The following is a 20854-nucleotide window of genomic DNA, read 5'->3' as shown; positions in this document are numbered from 1 at the left end:
CCTGCTTATGGGTTCCCTGGTCCCTGAGCGTCAGTTTCTTCACCTATAAAATGAAAATGGTGATGACAATATCTAACTTATAAAAGCTTGGTGAAGATTAAATGAGACAGTAATGTTTGTCAAATACAAAATTCTGAGGTTCGTATCTGGCACATAAATATAAGTACGAATGCATCAAGGGCATCATGAGCAAAGGGCAGTTAAGTTAAAAATCATGCTTTAGTGATTTTTTGGCTCTGACTACTATCACTAATCATCAATATTACTAGCTTAACTCAAAAATTAACATCCACCTGTGGAAGCATGTCCCGCCAGAGTGAGTACCTTACAAATCTTCTAATTTAATCCCAGAGCAGAAATCTATGATTCTAGGCTGGGGTAAACTATTCCTAATTTCTGAAGTCTCTGATTCTCACTGTCCCCAAGGATATTTTTAGATGAGAGAGCAATGTGAATTTGTGTATAAATACCTGATGTGTTAGGGTAATGAAGCTATTTCCCTAGAAAACACTTTCAATTCACCTTTCAATGTTTTTCTGACTTTCTCATGATTTCTTCCTGCCTCAATGTTTTTCTGCATTCCCATGATTTCTTCCTTAACAAGCAGAATAGATGTGACAAGGCAAAATGAGATGCACTGCTGCTTGAAAATGAGACATTTAAATTTTTAATATAATGTACAGAAACAGAAGAAGAAGTTAAATGCTAGGTATGTTACCGTAAGACTACTTTCTCTACTTTCAATTACAGATTTGATTTGGGGCAACAAAATTATATAAACATAGTGTCACATGCTACATCTGTGTTCTCTGGGATTTTTCATCCTACAACAATTTGTTTTAAACAATTTCGGAAAATCACTTCAAAAAAAGAAAAGGCTGAACCCTATAAAAAGAGAATCACTTGAGATAAAATATACCCTTATTAACAGTCACGTGTGATTACTCTATCAGCAATATTCTCAGGGGCAAACAACATAATAATCAGTCTGAAACATGAACTGCATTAAAAACAGGAAGTGCTAATTCTAATTCCTATTTTAAAGGAAAGCAAATGTCCTAGCATCATTAAATCTTGCATTATGAGGGGATTTGTGGGACTTTACTCCTGGATGCCAGTTACAGATTTGCACTGTAAGCCCACACTCTCAAAAAATCCTGAACCCAGTCCACAGAGAATTTTAGATAAAACATTAAGTTCATTATACAGAAGAACTGTATCTTTCCCACAGAAGAGAGTGAATATTACAGAATGAGTGAGCTTTATAGAAATGACCAAAGACAAATGGGCTATTCAAGGGAAACTCCAGTACCTGCTCTGAACAAGTGAAACGGAGGATTAGTGTTGAAAGGGATCTTTGAGATGGTAAGAAGGACCAAGGTGTCAATGATTGGACAATATCCCTGCATAGCTGAAAGGGAAATGGCCATGGCAAAAGAAAGTTCCAGCCGCTGACCCATGTACATTCAGAGCCAACTCGATAAAGGAATTTCTGTCTTCAGAAGGTAGACCCGTAGGAGAACCTACAAAGAAGCTTGCCCAAGCACTACTTGCCACTCTGAGCCACCATCGCACAAGACAGCAGCGGAAGTGAACATGACAAAGTGGAGGGTGGTGACAAGAGTCCTCCCTGGAACTTCACATTTTAAACGTTTACAAGAAAATCACAGGAGGCTGAAAACAAAGGCTGGTGATGCTGAGCCGGTTACTTTTGAAATCGGAGATAAAAGTTTATGAGACAGAGAGAGAGTGAGAAAAAAAAAAAAAAAAAAAGACCCGAACCAAACCGAACAACTTAATTTAGTCTTAATCACTAACTGGGAGGAGTTTCACAGCTGGGGCTTGGAAGGTTTTAGAAGGTCTTCCTGTGCCCAGGCTTTAAATATACATACATTCAATCAGCAGAAGAAAGGGACTAACAGGACCAATCTGTGGCAGACACCTGCCTCGAACAATGGCACCGATCTCAGAGGGATTTTAAACAGCTGTGCATAAACTTCAAAAGTAATTTGCAACCAAATTAGTAAGCGTCACCCTCTTTCCCACTAGACACAGCATTTTTTAAAGAGATCAAGCATCCGCAGTAAGCCTGCCATTTTACAAGAGATACCCAAGATAACCTAACAAACGCATGAGGATGGTGATTCGCAAGGCTGGGGTGTAGGGTGGGAGAGGGGGGGCGACCCAGGGGCCTTAGCAGGGCTCCTGCGCCAAACGTCAGGTGGTGGGCACTGCTACAGAGAGGTGCGAGGGGGGCATGGAGAGAACTAGTGCAGCAGCCGCCAGACTTGTGCTGGGGTGGGCACCTGGGGCGGGCACCTGGGGCGGGCACCTGGGGCGGGCACCTGGGGCAGGGGGGCCTACGTCCTACCCCCGCCCCCCGGTGGGCTGCTGCACTCTCACCCCCTGCGGGGCAGAGCAGTGAGTTCTCCATTCTCCCTGCACCTGCACGTCACCATCCCGTCCGGTCAGCTTGTGCCATGACTGCATAACCTTTTCTTAGCACCCCTTTGAGCAGGGCAACCCCAGAGGACAAGGCAGCTGCATGGCACACTCCTGGCGGAAAGAATCCGCGTCTTCCGAGGGGTGGGGGCGGCCTTTGGGATTCGCAAGGCGGCCCAGAGCGAGCCCCCAAGCCCTGGGGCGTGGACAGGCCGTTTCACACGGATACCTGGGGCTCTAAGGAACCGAATGAAATAAAGCTCTTTAACTCCACTTGCCTAACACGGGGCCCTGAGAGCCGGTGCAGCCTCGCTTGAGGTTACAGGACGGAGCCCACACTTGCCTCTTTCCTGTGTCTGCCTCAGAGCCGCCTCGCCCTACCCCAGGCCCTTGAAAAGAAACTTAGGGTTGCCTAGAAGAGACAGACCCCATGAAAACCAGTTGTTTGCCCCCGTGGACAGGTCGCCACCCGCATCAAGCGGCTCTCCATCAAGGGTTTGCCAAGGGTCTGAGACTTGCCACCTTCTTCCCTCCCGCTCGCCCCAATCCGTGCAGGTAAGACTGGGGTGGGGTGGGGTGGGGACAAGAAGGAAGAGAAGGCGCCCCCAGCCCCGGCCCCGGTGGCATCCACACGGCCAGGGGCGCAGCATCCCCAAACCGCGAGCGCCCCAAAGTTCGCTGCGCTCGGGTCCCTCTGCGGCTTGGGGGTGGCCCGCGACCCCCTCCCCGGACCGTGGGGCCGGCCCCGCGCGCACCCCGCGGCGCCCGGGCTCCTACCTGCAGGCGGGGCGGCCGTCCCGACGTGCTGTTGCTCGGCGGCCGCGCGGGCTCTGGCGGGCCGGGTCCGGCCAGGGGGCGCTCGTCACCCCGCCGCCCGAGCGCCCCAGCGGGCTCCGCAGACGCCGCCCCGCAGCCGCATCCCCGCCCCCCGCGGCCGCGCCCCCCCCGGGGACCCCCAACCGCACGCCCCCGCCCCCGCCCCCGGGACGGGGCAAGGTCGCGGGCCCGGCCGCCGAGCGCGGGGGACTCCGCGCCTCCCCCAGCCCGAGATGGAAAAGGATCCTTCCGCAGGGAAGGAGCAGGGTCCTTGGGCGAAAACGGGCTTCACCGCTTTTGTCTATTTTTACTCTGCAAAGGGCTCCATCCACATTCGCTCTCAAATTTTCAAGTGACCTACTCCAGGAGGTTTGCGTGGATCATCCTTTCTAGACTGTGCCCTAACCTGCGATTTTAATACTTTTCTATTTTTTCTTTTCTTTCTTTCTTTTCTTTTTTTTCTTTTTTCTTTTTCTTTTTCTTTTCTTTTTTTTTTTTTTTTTTTTTGCACACTGTGGTCTTGTGTCTACTTTTCAAAGTTGCATCGCTTTAAGTTGGACAGCGCTTGGAACGGCGACGTAATGTCCAGACACTGCGTTTGTCATTTGAAGACTTGCCCACCGTGGTGGTGGTACTGATGGTAATCATGGTGAGGATAATTGGGCTGGTTTTTTTCCTATAGCCCGGAGAGTTCATCTTTCATTCCGGTCGGGGAACTGTTATGTCTGGTTACCGAAACTATTACAGGGCTCTTCTCTCTCAGTTATGACACGACATGATTAAAGTGTACTTGGTTTGGGCTTTTGCTGCTGTAATGTGCTAAGACCAAATTAGTCTGAGAAATATTTTCTTTTTTGAGAGAGAGAGAGTGATCTAAAAGGTATAAAAGAGCAAAACCTTGGATTAGTAGGCTTCTGATCACAGGTGCATTGAGTGTCAGCTAAAAAGGTCCTCTGGTTACAGCTCTAAACTCTTTTTTTTTTTTTAATTTTATTTATTTATTCATGTGAGAGAGAGAGGCAGAGACACAGGCAGAGGGAGAAGCAGGCTCCACCCAGGGATCCCGACCAAACTCTTAATCTAAAGATGCAAACGGGGCCAGCCCAGGTGGCTCAGCGGTTTAGCACTGCCTTCTGCCCAGGGCCTGATCCTGGAGATCCAGGATCGAGTCCCATGTCAGGCTCCCTGCATAGAGCTTGCTTTGCCCTCTGCCTGTGTCTCTGCCTCTCTGTCTCTCATGAATAAACAAATAAAATCTTAAAAAAAAAATAAAGATGAAAATGGGAGCACCTGGGTGGCTCAGTGGTTGAGCGTCTGCCTTCAGCCCAGGGGTGTGATCCCGGTGTCCCAGGAATTGAGTCCCTCATCAGGTTCCCCAGAGGGAGCCTGCTTCTCCCTCTGCCTGTGTCTCTGCCTCTCTCTCGCTCTCTCTGAATGAATAAATAAATAAATCTTAAAAATAAAAAATAAAATAAAAATGAGAATGTAGGCCCAGACTGTTTTGGTGACTTGAGCGATTCACCTTGCAGCTTTGTGGCAGGCCTGTGCTGGGAAGCCACATATTGGTAACTTTAATCTACATGAACTCAGCAAAACAAACATACCTTTTATGGATAAAAATATAATCCCTGAAAACCAGCCCCTCTCCTATACTTGTTAATACCTAATAGCGTTGAACCGACACTTAGGCCAGAATCACCCAGCAGAATCACCTTTTGCCACCTCTTGGAAGATTCTAGCCAAGAGGTGTGATGGTAGATAGACACTCAGATGTGCCGCTCAATCATGGCATCATGAGAGCCTGGCACATGGTAGGCACCTATTGTATACTTGCTAGTAAAATTTGGTGGCAGAAAGTATGTATGGCTGGGAAGATGGCAGAAGAATTAGCCCCACTGAGAAGTCTAGCTTCACAGACTGCAAAAGAGAAACCTCCCTGTTCAAATCGCCTTCCTCCTGGCTCTTCTCCATCCGTCCTTAAGCAGAGCCTACGACATCAAGAAGAGATGACACTGTCAATGCTGCAGTGCCTGCAAGATCGTGAACACACTCACTCCCCTTTGATGGGATTTTCATTGACCATTCGAGAAAGGAGTTACGTATATGTAGAAGAAGCTCAAGAGAAATGCGTATGTCTTTTTAATATAGTCTAAAGTTGGTGGCTTTAAAAAAGTTCCAAATAATGTCATCATTATTGTCATTATGGATTGCCTGGTATCCATGTCCTGAGAACCCGGATACCAGACAATGTGATGAGTACTTTCGATGCACTGTTCATTTAATCCTCATAACAGATATGGGGTAGATGTTCTATCATCACCAGTCATCTCTGTATTAGAGATGAGAATAATGGAGCTTACAAGGATAATGCAGCTTGCCCCAAACCCTACAGTTAATAAAGTACCAGAGCCAGGATTCAAACTCAGGGCTGTGTGAAGCAGGCCCATCAAGCACCGTTGAATATTGTCTCCATTCTACAGCCCATTCCCTGTGTTCTCTGCTTGTCTCGCCTTTGGACAACTGGTCTCCGGGGCCCTATGCCCCTCTGCTATTCTATGACCACATAGTCTTACAACTGAAAACACATTAATCCAAAGGCTGAATCTTTTAAAACCATATTCATCATACGTCTAGGAAGAGGTTTTTGGCTTTTTTGGTGGGTGTTTGTATATTTGTCTTGAATCTCACCTGGAAAAAAAAATCCAGATCTGCTCTTGTTACATGCTAAATGCTAGGGATACCTGTAGATCTTTTTGATCCTAGCATCCTGTGGGGCCAGCCTCCTCCTTCACCAGGCTATAAGGTATTTGTGTTTTATATCAGATATTGTCTCATTGTTTTATCAACACGGCTGCTGCTCAGAAGTTCTCCACACCTTTGTTTCCTGGAAGAGGAAATGGCATTTCCTGGAGGGGACTACATGTGGGTGGGGAGGTTCCACTCATTGCATGAAACACACTCAAACTTTCAGTTGTGTACCTCTTTTCCCCCTTTGGTTTCTGCCCTAAAGTTTCCTGGAATGATGCTGAATACACACTGCTGGTACAGAGGCTTCAGTCCACCTTAGCTGAAACAGGGATGGTTTCTGCTTTGGATCCAGAGCTAAGAAATAAACAACGTCAAGAATCTTATCCCTGGAGAGACCACAGTCCATCTTCCTCAACTGGGAATTTGATGACCGAAGACCTCACCTTGCTTGGTATTTTGGACCTGGCTGGCGGTGATCCTCTGTCTCCTGAAGAGACCACATCTTGCAGCTGTGAAGGATTTAGGATAGAAATTAAAGACGATGTTCTTATTATGAGCCTCAAATTGGAGGAAGATAGGTATTTGGGGAGAAGTAGGACATGACCAACACAGACAATTTGAGCAAAGAATTGTTTAACAAGGACACTTTTGTCTCTGCGGAAAGTCACCACTCAGAGGGAAACCAGTTTGGACAACATCATGAGGAGTTGGCTACTCAGCTGTCACTTTCCCAGAGGGCTGGCAGAGATTGTGTTTAAAGTAGTCCGCCTGAATCCCCAGAAGAATTGGCATGGAATTAGAAGGCAATGATCTACCCTAACCAAAGACCTGAGAAACATGTGGAATTTAGTGTAAATTTATTCAGAAAATGTCAAAATTATTCTAGGAGCTAGAGGTGAAAGTGACAGAGGCACAGATGAAAAACAGGTATTTTAAATTCACAGCTTGGACAAGGGAAAGGGAGGGTTTTTTTGTTTGTTTCTTTTCCTATGCAGTCGAATGTTATGCATTCAAATGGGAAAAAGGAAAATTAGAAGTTAGAAATTGTTATTGCAAGAAGAGAGCTCTAAATGGTGAAGCCAAACCTGGCCCTCCCTTAAGAGAGTAAATAAACCTTAATTTCTATTGATAATAAGATTGATACCAACTCTTCCAAACCATAAGGGGGGAATGGTGAATATGGATTTTATTCTGAGGTAGAAAGGTAACAATGTTCACCGTGTGATGTTTTTGAAAGTTCCGTTGTTGTTACGTATGCTTAGTAAGATTAAGCTAGTTTTAAAATCTTAGATGAGGTATGGGAGGTAGGTTTTATGTCTTCAGTTAAGACAAAGATGATGAGTGACCTCATAGTAGATAATGTTTACTGTGCATTTATGACGTGTGCCAAGGCCTGGTGTGGAACACTTTAATTATTTCATTTTGGTGTTTTGTTTTGTTTGTTTTGTTTTTTGTTTTTTGTTTTTAATTATTTCATTTGATTGTTACAATGAATCCCCCTGAGATGGGGAACATCTTCTTCATTTTACAGAGGTGACAGCTGAGCCTTAGAGATCAGACGAATGACTTGCCAGGCTCACGGAGCCAGTAAGTGATGGGGTATGGCTGGACTCCTAGTCTGTTGAGCCCCAAATTCAAGATTTTTGCCATAATATACACAGAAACAAGACAAGAGCTGAAATTTTAGCCTGACTCTTGAAACGGTAAAGGAATTGTGTAGGGTTACAGATGTCCTAATTAACAAGGTTTTCGGAGAAGAGTTAACGGATGTATACACGGTCAATTTATAAATTATAATGTGTCAAAATGCCCACTTAACAAGACAGCCATAGAAAATAAAGCAGAATTCACTTTTTAATGAAGTAGAACATTTAGGGGTTACTTTTTTCCTTGAACACCAACTATTATTACATTACAGAAGAATGAAGTTGAGCGTGATAGTGTCTCCTCTCCATCACCCACCCCACCCCATTTTTTTTAAAGTAGTGGAGTTATAAGAACACAATATTGCTGTCTTGTGTTAATTGTGGCTTCTGACATCCTATAGCACTGATTTTTTTTTAAAGTCACCACTGACAACAAAGAGACTAATTATAACATAAGTACCTGAAGCAGATAGCAAATGGTAATATTTTCAATACTGTTGCATAGAAACAAGTTAACACAAAAAACTTTTGGTGCCTCTGTGAGGTCTAATAGTAGAATCAGGGAAAAAGGAAAGGTCTAGTATTTCTAAGGACCCATAGGTACAGCTTTGGATTTGGTAAGTCCAAGAATATCAGCATAATGAGTATGGTCCAAATGTATATAAAAATTGGTCTGAAACTAAAGAAATATTGATTAGACACCCCTTTTTAGTGCTTCTCCTCCACTGGAAAGTAAAAGCAGCCTGAAAGTCAAAAAGACTGTACATCTGATGAGAAATTCTCCCCCGGGAAGACTAATAAATCTGAGAACTAATCTGTGAATCCCAGAGGAAGAAATCAAGATGAAACCTGTCAAATTTATGAATGGGATTATTATAATTCTACCATTTGACATAATGCAATTGCCTAGGATTTGAATATCTATCAGTGAAGGCATATTACTTTAGAAGAAACCACTTTATTCCCTCAATCCCTTTTGTAAAAAAAGCAAAAACCACACCTGCCCCTCAATACTCCCTTTTTCATCCTACCCTCAAACACACATCATTTATGATTTTATTTTGATTAATACACACACAGAGAATTCATGTTGGACTATGTGGGAGAGTCTATCAGGTTTCTTCTAACTTTAAAATTCTGCAAATAAATGCCAATTAAAAGAAAGTTCTGATTGTCAGTGATGGGGAATGTAATATAATTTGCTTCTAGTACTGATTGCTATTTAAATATATTCACTGGATAAAATATTCAAATACTTTTAAGGAAGTCATACACAGCATAGGAAGCATGGCAAATCCTTACTTTCTTCTTTGTATACAGCTTTCTGGCCTACACCAGAGTCTCAGCCATTCACTTTACAAATTTTGTGGAAAAAATATGAGTAATTTTTTCCCGCTAGTCAGAACACTGGTCTAATGAGGCTAAATTGACCATATTTTGCTGTTATGTGAGTCAGTTAGGTGTGCTGTTGCATGGTCACACTTCATCCCCCAACCCAACCATCTCATCCCTGAAATGTTTGGTTTTGACCTGAAATGGCAACCCTAGAGACTGGTTATTTTTTTAAACTCATATTGGCTCATAAGTTGTAAGTAGATCCAAGCTGACATTTTCTTCTTTTTCTTTTTTTCTGCTCATTATTTGACAGAGTCAGCAAACAAAAGAAGTAAAGCACTACACTTGGGATTCAATATATCTTTTGGGGAGTAGATGTTTTGTCTCAGTTTTACACATTAATTACACACACTCACATACACACTCAAATTGCCCAGTACTTGAATAAATGTACTCTGATGATTAAAGAAAAAACTGGGATATTTAAATAGTCATAGCAATAGCTTTTATTTGTACATTTATGCAACATTTAAAATAATGAAAAACTAATGTTTTCTCACCTATTTGAACTTGATGGAGATATGCTCAAGAACCACAGTTAAATGTATAGAATCACTATGTTGTGGATTCCAAACTGATGTGCCATTCATTCTATTTTGGCTTTATTTCAAAAATAATTTAAAAAAAATCAAGGACATGGCATCTCAGATTAGAAGATACACTTACTTTTCTAAATAGACCACAAACATCATACATTATTTTAAAAATTCTGTCCTCTGTTTTAAAATCAATAAAAGGGGGAGATAGTCATATTGCTTCCTGCAAATTTCATAGGGAGAATAAAGTAGACGAGGCCTATAAAGTACTTTGATGAAACCTGTCAAATTTATGAATGGGTATAAAGTACTTTGTATACAAAGTATAAAGTACTTTGTATCAAAGTATAAAGTACTTTGATCCCTAGAAAACCTTGAGAATGCTGTACTTTGATCAACTACCATTTGTAGAGCATTTGTGCCATGGTATTTTACATAAATCATCTGTTAAGCCGTTGTAACAATCTCATAATATGGGTGTTATTATTCACACTTTACAGATGAGATTCAGGTTCAGAGAAGATAAGTGACTTATCCAGTATCACATAGCAAATTAGTGGCAGAGCCAGAATTGGAACACAGGTGGGGCTCATTTGGACCTCACTAACTGGGTTTGGAGAATTCCGGCCACCATCTACGAAGGCTAAAAATCCAGGCCACATTCTGCAAGTAGATTTTGAAAAATAATATTATTTTCCTATGATAAAAGTTACAAATTTATTTGCATGTACACATACACACACATATCTAGAAATTAGAGACAAGTAAAAACAGGAAAAAGATTACTCACAATTCCCCAACCCAAGGCAATGAAAATTTTGGTATATTTCCTTACCAACTTTTAACTATGTGTAATTTGGGGAATTATTGTATTTTAAAAATAAATTTTACTTGTTGCCTGATTGTAAAGTAATGGATACTCATCACAGAAAACTTGAAAAATATAAGCATGTATATAAAAGAAACTTTAATTCCCTCGTAAGCTCAAAATAGAAAAATGACTATTTCTTTGTTCTCTTATTCTCCTCATGGCTGAGGGTACAAGTCTTGAGATACAAGCTAAAACCATGTACATCACACGTGTAGTTTACAATCAATGAAATATTTTTTAATGTCTGATTTTTACTTGATTTGTTGATATTTTGTCAAGGAATTATTACCAAGGAATTAAATGATTGTAATTCTGTGGTTGCTCTAAGTAGGACTAGCTGCTTTGCTTTTTACTAAATGACAAAAATTATTCCCCCCCTACACAAAATACCTTCAAGAATGAACAATGCCACTGTTTAAATCTGCCTTTATAACTCTACAGAATGGGTTTTTTCCCCCCTTCAAATATAACTTGTTTTAGCAGTGTCCCTTCACTGTGAAAAAAAAAAAAAAAAAAAAAAAAAAAAAACCAACCCACGAACTCCCTGTTTACTAGCTGGATCATGCACATTAAGCTAGAGGAAAAAGCTTTTGGTCAGGTGAAAGCTACTGATCCTGACTGCCAGATTAAGTAAATAAGTTTGGGTGTTACATAAATCTGGGAGGGCTGCAGAAATGTGGATTAATTTTAATCACACTAAGAAAGTTTGTCTCCAGGCAAAAAGACAAGAAAGCTGTTGCTTGAGAACGTCATGTCTTGTGACTTGACCTGCCAAGGGAACTTAAAAAGACTTAAAAACTTAAGAATTTAAAAAGGCTTCTGGGTGAAACACAGCAAGGTGCAGAAAAGTCTAGCTGCTACATGTTATTACCCAGCTTCTACTTTTCCTAGGAACCTAGTAAGAACCTCAAGAAAGAAACCAAACAAGCAATCAACTGAAGCGTTTAGACATAGGTTCTTGAGGTTATTGTGGCCTTCTGCATGTTCCACAAAGTGTCAAAGAACTTAAAAGAATTAAAAAAACTATTGTACGTGTATTTGTTTTTCCAAACCTCTCTCTATTTACTTACTTTTTTGCGGATTCACACTCTTTCCTTTTCAATTTCATTTGGACAGAATGGAGACCTCTTCCATGGTTCTAAACTTAAATTCTCCCTTTTATTTCTTAGCTAAAGAAGAAAATTCAAAAAATTCCACCATCTATTTTGTGACTCCCTGGGAATAGTGAGTCCATTATGTACGTTATGGGGAGGTTATGAAGAAAGCAGAATTCTCATGCAAATTAACACCACTTTGGGAAACTTCTTGGCAGTATCTATTGAAGCTGAGTAGGTGCATATTCCAATGATCCAGGCACACAGGAACACACAATCCACAGAAATGGATATGCACTAAAAGATAGGTACAACATATTCACACCAGTACTATTCATAATCATCTCACCCTGGAAATGGCTCAAGCATCCATCAATGTAAAATGCAATAATTAAGCTGTGGTATGTCAATCAATGGGCACGATGCAGCAGTGAAAATTAACGCACTAGTGCTAGGGTACAAACAAATCTTGGAATTGTAACATTGAGTGAAAGAAGCCTGGTCTAAAAGATACATACTGTGTGATTCCATTTACATAAAATTCAAATATGGGTAAAATACATTTATGTTATGAGAAGTCAGGATTGCAGTTGCTACATTTGGGGAGGTGGGGGTGTAGTGTCTGGGAAGAAGGGTTAGGATGGCTAATGCTGCGTTGGTGATATTTTGATCACTTGATATAAGAAGTAGGTTACTTAGATATGTTCACTTTGCAAAAATTCATCTAGATGTACATCTGTGGCTTCTGTACTTTCCTGTCTGTATCAACCCCAATAAAAAGGTTATTTGAAAGAGACTAGAAATAACAAGTGTTGGCAAGGATGTGGAGAAAGGGGAAGAACCCTCATGCACAGTTGGTGGAAATGTAAATTGGTGCAGCCACTATGGAAAACAGAATGGAGGGTCCTCTAACAATTATATAAAGAACCACCATATGATTCAGCAATTTAATTTCTGGGTATTTATCCAAAGAAAACAAAAATGCTATTCCAAAAAGATATCTGCACCTCATGTTCACTGCAGCATGATTTATAATAGCCGAGATATGGATGCAACCTTAGTGTCCATTGGTGGATGAATGGACAAAGAAAATGTCATATATATAATGGAATATTACCTAGCCTAGCCATTTAAAAAAAAAAAAAAAGGATGGAATCTTGTAATTTGCAACAACATGGATGGACCTCAAGGGCATTACGCTTCGTGAAATAACAGACGGAAAGACAAATTGCCATTATATGTGATCTCTCTTGTACGTGGAATCTAAAACAAACAAAAATCAAGTAAACTCAGATACAGAGAACATATCTGTGGTTACCAGAGGTGGGAGATGGTGGCAGGAGAAATGGGTGACCTGTTTTTTGTTTATTCGTTTGTTTTAGTTTAAATAGATTTAATTTAAAAAAAACTATTTGAAGATGGATTGCAATATTATCATATTCATAAAGGCCTTTCTGTATAGGCAGAAACAGGTTTGGTGTCCCAGGTAATGGAGAATTGATGAATTCAGTGAATGTGGACAGTGAGAGCAGATGTATTCTCTCTTCCTGTCTCTCTATCTCTTTGTGATTCTCTGTCTCTATCTCTGTCTCCCTGCTTCTGTCTATTTCTTGCTGTTTCTGTTTCTGTCTCTATCTTCCTCTCTCTTTGTGCTTTTTAGGAAGCCAACAAATTAAGTATGATGACAGTGTCACCCCAAATCATTAATACTTTTGAGTCCCTTTTTTTTTTTTTAATTTTCTTGCTTTATGAGTAAAGGAATTAGGCAAGATGGTGTTTCCAGTCCTTGTGAATCTCCTTGCTATAATTCTAGGCTCCTCCTCCTCACCTCTTGTTTTCACAGTGATCTCTCTCTCTCTCTCTCTCTGAAATCTCTCCTGCTGAGTGGCAGCCCATCGACATCTCCTCGGTATGGATTTATGCGGCGTCCCTGTATCCCTACCACCACACCTTGTACAGAGCAGACGATGCAAAATATTTGTTCTATTAAAGATCAGATACCCAGTAAAGAAAAATGAAAGTTCCTCATTATAATCAGTTGGCAAATGCCCCCAAAATTAAAAAAAAAAAAAACAAAAAAAAAACCACAAAATGTTTTTTCAACTTGGGCAAAAGGCAGTTCAACCCAATTTCTAAATGTGATCCAATCAAGAACACGAAGTACAAGTGGGAGTTAATCATGACCACCCAACGTGGAGATGGCATGTCCGTGAGACTAAAGCATTGTGAAGTAACTGTCCTAACAGGGAAACAAAGGCAACAGAGAATCATCCAGACAAGTTTTACTTGCATTAATGAGACATAAGGTTTATACAATGGAAAACCGAGGATTGAAAAAGCATATTAAGGGGATCCCTGGGTGGCGCAGTGGTTTAGCGCCTGCCTTTGGCCCAGGGCGGGATCCTGGAGACCCGGGATCGAATCCCACGTCGGGCTCCCGGTGCATGGAGCCTGCTTCTCCCTCTGCCTATGTCTCTGCCTCTCTCTCTCTCTCTCTCTCTGTGACTATCATAAATAAATAAAAATTTAAAAAAAATTAAAAAAAAGAAAAAGCATATTAAACAGTAAGATTGGCTGCTAAGAACTTGTCTGCTTGTCTTCCTAATTGTTCAATTATGCTTCATTGTACTTCTTTAGTTAAGGAGCTGAAAATATTTATTTCAAAAGAAAAGTAGCTGGGAGGCCTGGGTGGCTCAGGGGTGGAGTGTCTGCCTTCGGCCCGGGATCGAGTCCTGCATGGGGCTCCCTGACCTGCTTCTCCCTCTGCCAATGTCTCTGCCTCTCTCTCTCTCTGCATCTCTCATGAATAAATAAATAAAATATTAAAAAAAAGAAATTCTACAAAAGAAAAGTTGCTACACTGCAGAAAGACAAATCTATGTTAGCTCGGTATAAAGACCTTTGGAGAACACTCACGTTCCTTTATTACTGTTTTTCAAATATTTCTTTGCTCACAAAGGAGCGATGTGATCTGCGGATAGCCTCCTGAGGGGCTGGAACCGAGCACGGATCATAGTAGACAAAATTGATTTTCTACAACAGCCAGAGCTCCAGGGTCAGGTGCTGGGATAGACTCTCCCAGGGAGCAGCCGCCCTGAGTGGCCAGCGGGGCCCAGAGAAGGGAGGAGCATCGCAGGAGCAAGGGAGCCACCGTGGCAGATGCTGGCCATCCAGGCTGAGGGCCCCGGGGGGGCCCCCTCCCCTCCCCTTCCCATCACAGAACCTGAAGCGGGACGCTGCCTGGCACAGGCTGCGAGTCTCTTCACCCCTTGGTCCTGAGGGGCCTCTGCTCCTGCTGAGGATCTCTGAGAAATAGAGGGAATTTTCAAGCGCTGCTTTCAGAAAAGTCTAGGTGTCAACTTACTTGGTTTCTGACAGCCTTATAGAAGCACGATCACCTATTTCTGTACCTTCAGCAGCAACTAAATCTTTTTTTTTTAAGATTTTATTGTATTTATTCATGAGAGACACACTGAGAGAGGCAGAGACCCAGGCCCCCTGCCAGGAGCCAGATGCAGGACTCGATCCCAGGACCCTGGGGTCACAACCTGAGCTGAAGGTAGATGCTCCACTGCTGAGCCACCCAGGGGCTCCTACAGCACCCAAATCTTGATTATAAAAGGCTCCCCATGACATTTAAAGTTCTTGCTTGCATAGTAGTTGCTCAACACATTTTATAATACTTCTTTGCTCCCATTTAGCTACCTCACAGGTAAGAATTAGATTAAATATGACATGTGGAAGTTGGTAAGTAAGCCCGCACTCCATGTACCCCTCTCCCCTTCTAACGTGATCTGCTATATTACGAATACAGTTAGGGAGGTCTGGTGGAGAGTGTATGGACTTTAGAAGCGTAGAAGCCCAGATTTGTGACCGAGCTTCACTATTGACCAGCCACATGGATATGAGGGAGATCCATCTCTCTAAGCCTCTGCTTCCTCCGTTGGGATGGACAATATGTTTATCACAATGTCAAAAATCCATAAGGTATACAATAACATGGCTCTGACAAATATTTGTCCTTTTTTTTTTTTTACTCCAGATAACTACTTTGATCTCAGATAATTGATTTGTATGCATTGAGATTGGCTAAAAGTTAACATTTTCAACTTATTAGAATTTATTGCAGCAGAGGAAGCCATAAGTAAGACATTTCCATTTCCATTGACAGCTACCTGGTATTTTAAAGTCTTGCATTTCATTGTTCACCCTAATGTTTTCACTAAAACACATGTGGTTTTCAAACACAGGAAAGAAAACATGGTAACCTGTGGTTATAATTTCCACTAGAAGATAGAAAAAAGTGTAGCTCAGAAACAGTGTTTGTGGGGAGTTCCTTTAAACATGAAAGCCCAGGCTTGAAGCCTTTTTCTTCTTCTTCTTCTTGAGAAGAACGCTGTTAATTGTTGCAAGTTTCAAAAGTTGTTGAAAATAGGGCCCAACTGCCTACATGTCACAGTTCTGATAGACCTGTGGGCGCAGGGCCATGAGCGCCTCAGGACCTTGGACGTTGGCAATCCTTCAGTGTTTTTATTTATTTATTTTTTTTTACTTTTTTTTCAGTGTTTTTAAGTAGCCACTTGTTTCTTCTTTCGATTCAAAATTCTGGGAAGTTTGGAGAAAATATCTTTCCAGGTGACTCTTCGCATTTCCCAAACAGCCCCGGTGTCCTTAGCAGACTGTATCCTTTTTTTTTAATTGATTTTTTTTATTGGAGTTCAATTTGCCAACATATAGCATAACATATAGCATAACACCCAGTGCTCATCACATCAAGTAGCAGACTATATCTTGAAGCAAATTGGCCCCTTGGAAGTACCTTTCCCGCCTGCATTTGACCTTCGCAGTTATTCCCAGGACTGGCTCGGCCTTCCTCTGTGATCGGTTGACTTCATAGCAAAATTAAGTAATTTTTCAACACGTTTTTAACGAGCACCAACTAAGTGTATGATGGATTTCACAGTGAATCAGCAGTAAGTGCAAAAAAACAAACCAAACAAAAATCCTTTGCATTTTGTGAAATGTAAGCATCGAGAATGATTAGAGATGCAGAGTAAGTTTTATGTAAATTTCTATGTAAATTCTGATTTCTAGATTTGCGGAGTAAGTTTTATGTAAATTTCTAAAAAAAAAGAAAAGAAAAAAATTTCTATGTAAATTTTGATTTCCCAAGACACTATTATTTTAAGTTAGAAGGTCCTCTCTCTTCAGGTGGTTGGGTTACCTCCTACTGAGGGAGAGCCCACTTGGCTGAATTGCAGGCATTGGTTTGAGAAGCCATCTGCTAAAGCTGCCAGAGAAAAATGCGTAAGTAGAGGACTAAATACACGACAATTTAATTTTTTTTCTTGCTATCACAATTGTGAGTTGCCTTACTGGGTAAGTGAAGCTCTTTAGCATGTCAAGAGGAACAAACACAGGTGATTTTCACATGTGGGTTCAGTTTTAGAGAGAACAGCGGTGTAGGTATAACAAGAAAGCCGGGGTGACTGTTCTAAGTCTGACGGGCTCTTATCTGCCACAGAGGGAGATGTTATCAGCGTGTAGGTGTTTACACACAAGCACAGATGTGTGCGGTAAATAGGTCTTCGTGTCAACACAGGACTGCGCTGGGGAGGTCCTCCAGGGAGGTGCTCCCGCTTCCCTCCTGCTCCGCAGTAGCCTGTCTTCCCCCCAGCAGCCAGAGAGGCCCTGTCCACATCCCAGGCAGGCATGCCACCCCCCTGCCCTGCCCCAACCCTCCAGGGACTCACTTCTTGCTGACGCGGTGGCCTGGCCTCACGCCTCAGCCACCTCCCTGACGCACCTGCTGCATTCCGTTCTCCTCATGCTCCTCCACATGCCAGGCAAGCTTCAGCTCCTGTGCGTCTTGGTCTGAGCATCGGTTTCTCAGTATTTCCCTCATCACACTGCAGCCCCTAAGACCTCCAATCCAACCATACACACCATTCCCTGTAAATCCCCTCTCCAGTCTCTTCTACCTTTCTAGAACATAAGCTCCATGTGAGTGAGACTATTTCTTGTTTCATTTTCTGTCATGTCCCCAACCACCTGGCACATAATAGTCACTCAAACAATATTAGTTATATTAATCATAGAATTAATCGAAGGCAGCTAATCACAATTCATTTACATAAATAATGAAATGCATTCACTTATATATTTATGTGAAAGAGTTAAAGAGCTGTAGGTGTAATTAGTTCTTTCATATCACAAAGTAAGACATTTGTGAGTAAAAACAAAGAGCAAATTATTTATTTTTACTTATTTATTTTCTTTTTCCCCCTCAGTTTTATTGAGGTATACTTGACAATTAAAAAATCGTATATATTTAAGGTGTGCAATGTGATGATTTGATGTGCAGGCAAGATGATGCTACTAACTATGGCCACATTATTGTGCATTAGTTCTTGAATAACTAAGGAATTAGTCCTTACATATCATAAGAAGTGTTTGATGTCTTTATATGTAAGAACAGAGAGCAAATTCTTTACATGGAATTTCCTCCTTCAGAAAATAGGCATCGGGGTGCCTGGGTGGCTCAGTCGGTTGAAAACCTGACTCTTGATTTTGGCTCAGGTCATGATCTCATGTCCTGAGATCAAGTCCTGACTCAGGTTCTGTGCTCCGCAGGGAGTCTGCTTAAGATCCTCTCCCTCTCCCTCTGCCTTTCCCCTGCCCGTGCTCCTACCCTCTTTCTCACTCCCTCTCTCTCAAATAAATAAATACATCTTTTTTAAAGAAAGGAAATTGGAATCAAATCACTTCCATAAAAATCAGTAACAAATCAATGAATATACTTATTCATTGATAATTCATCAATAGTGCTGAGTCAAGGAATTACGATTTTCAAATAGAGTGCTGTTTGTTTGCTATGGCTGCTGTAACAAATTACCATACTTAGCAGTTTAAAACAAAACAGATTCATGATCTCACAGTTTGGAGACCAGAAGCTGGGGTGATCTCAGCTGGCTTCATTGAAATCGGGGTCTTGGGAAACCGTGGAAGGGAAGAATCTATTCCCCAGGCTCATTTGGGCTGGTGTCAGAGGCAGGTCCCTTGAAGCTGTAGGACTGAAGCCTCATTTTCTTACTGGTGGTCAGATAGGAGCCACCCTAAATTTCCTCTTGAGTCCTCACAGGAGGGCCCATATCAAGGATCAGCAATGTCCTTGCTTTCCCTTTCTTGGAATCTCCCTGACTCTACGTCTGCCGCAACCCTGGTCTCCAGCCAGAGAACATTCTCTGCCTTTAGGGGCTCATTAGGTCAGATTGGGTTCACCCAGATAATCCAGGATAATATCTCTATTTTAAGACCTTCAATTTTAGTTCTATCTGGGAATCGGGGAATGGACATCCTTGGGAGGTGCTGTTCTGCCTCCTACAGGTGCACATGCTTAAAGAGTGTTTCCGAAAAATATTACCTCCTTGAATTAAAGGCTTCACTCCCAGAATAATAACTGCCCAGGGTTTGTGGGTGGCTCAGTCAGTTAAGCAACTGACTCTTGATTTCAGCTCAGGTTGTGATCTCAGGGTCCTGAGATCGGCCCCACAATGGGCTCGCACTCAGCATGGAGTCTGCTTGTCCCTCTCCCTCTGTTCCTCCCCCCCACCTCCCACCCCCACGGCTCCCTCACTCTCTCTGTCTCTTGAATAAATAAAAAAGTAACATCTTCAGAGAAAGAAAAGAAAAGTAACCGCCAATGAAGGATCCTAAATCCAGGTAGCTGTTGAGAATAGAATGCTTCTTCTCAGTTTTTGTCAAGCTACAGGTCTGGGTTGAAAGAGTGAGACTGAAGGACAAACAAGTGGCTTCTTAGACTAGCTACTGCTTTGTCCCAGAGTCCCCTTGACTTTTTGCGTTCGTGGTTTTGATAGACTCAAAACCGATCAAGAAAGATCAGCCCTACAGATAACAGTTTATGTTAAAGTAATATATAGGAGACTGATCTATAAACCAGAAGGTCCCATGGATAACTTTTTTAGTGTCCTCATTCACAAATATCTATTAGAGCCTTTTTGGTGTCAGGGATTATTTCAAATATTGCTTCCATTCTAGGACGGAAAGGAACTGAAGTCAAGTAAGCAACCAAGGCAGCCGGATCCCTTCAGAGAATCAGAAATGCTTCAAAGGCCGTACTCTAGGGTGATGTGAAGGAGACAAGGGGCCAGAGCTGTGTGGGGGGAAGTGTGGCAGTTCAGTAAGACCTGACTGAGGCATCCACGTCAGAGGTTTGGGAGGAGGTGGGGAGCAGCAGAGCTTTCCAAGGTGGCCAGAGCAGCAAACTCTAGCCTAATGTACAAAGCCCCCAATTTCCAGGATTGAAACAGCAGAGTTAAAACAGAGTTTCTGTCTTCTATCAGAAATTGCCTAAAAGCCACAAGGCCACAGCAACCAACAGCGTGAAATCTCAACTACATCAAACTGTAGCCTACGGAGAAGCACTGTCAGAGGCTTGAGACAGGAGGCCGGTCCGTGTGGCCTTCAGCTGGGAGAAGCCACGTTTGAAGGATCATAGGGGATCACGCCCAGGACGTGATGGTAAGGGTGACTCCCACCGGCTGGGAGCACAGCTTTGGTGCTGCCACCACCATCGAACTAGTCCCGGTCAACATCTTCCACCGTTTGCTGAGTGGAAGAAGCCGGTCACACCTGCATGGTTCTATTTATGTGAACTGCTGGAGCAAGCAAAACCTATCTGTGCACTAGAAGGTCGATGAGTGGCTTCCTGGGGCAGGTGCTGGTGATGGAAACGGGCAGCGCGGGGACGCAAGCGATGGAAGAGAGGGCTGGAAATGCTCTGTGCCTCCCGTGGGTGTACCTCATAGACGTTTGGCAAAAGCCGTTGACTTGTATGAATAAAATGTATGAAATTTTGCTGCAGGCAAATGGTTCCTTAATACATTGGTCAAAAATAATAAAATTATTAAAAGCACTTACATCATATCCCTATTATTGAACAGAAAAAAGTGCCAACCAAGTGCACGAGACCAGTGCTACTTTTTAAATTTTTTTGAATTTTTATTGCAGTAAGAAATCCTAACGCGATAGCTATCCTCATAATAAATTTCGGGGTACCTAATAGTGTGTTGTTGACTGTAGGCACAATGTTGTACGGCAGATTTCTCGAACTTGTTCATCTCGCATAACTGAAGCTTTAACCTGTTGAACAACAGCTCCCTGTGGCCCTGCTCCTAGCCCCCCAGTCCCTGGCAACCACCGTTCTCCTCTCTGTTTTATGAGTTGGATTCCTATTTTAGATTCCTTGTGTAAGTGGAATCATCACGTCGTCTTCGTCCTTCTGTG

At 42.3% G+C, this 20854-nt stretch overlaps 1 protein-coding gene and 1 long non-coding RNA gene across 2 annotated transcripts in view; one reads left to right on the top strand and one right to left on the bottom strand.

Moving 5' to 3' along the window:
• The window catches only part of PRKCQ (protein kinase C theta), a 173834-nt gene extending 170509 nt beyond the window's left edge, over window positions 1-3325 (bottom strand). Inside the window, exon 1 of the mRNA XM_025445106.3 lies at window positions 3220-3325. The gene's annotated coding sequence lies outside the window, so the exon portion shown is untranslated. The remainder of the gene's footprint in view (window positions 1-3219) is intronic.
• LOC112658855 (uncharacterized) lies at window positions 2423-20501 on the top strand. Its single transcript, XR_003135996.3, has 4 exons — window positions 2423-2997; window positions 16760-16855; window positions 19607-19693; window positions 19912-20501. It is a non-coding gene; the product is annotated as an uncharacterized LOC112658855 (long non-coding RNA).
• Window positions 20502-20854: the final 353 nt, after the last annotated feature.

This window comes from Canis lupus, chromosome 2, assembly GCF_003254725.2.
Source record: "Canis lupus dingo isolate Sandy chromosome 2, ASM325472v2, whole genome shotgun sequence".
Lineage (NCBI taxonomy): Eukaryota > Metazoa > Chordata > Mammalia > Carnivora > Canidae > Canis > Canis lupus.
The sequence above is the reverse complement of the archived record's forward strand: the minus strand, read 5'-3'. Positions and strand labels throughout refer to the sequence as shown.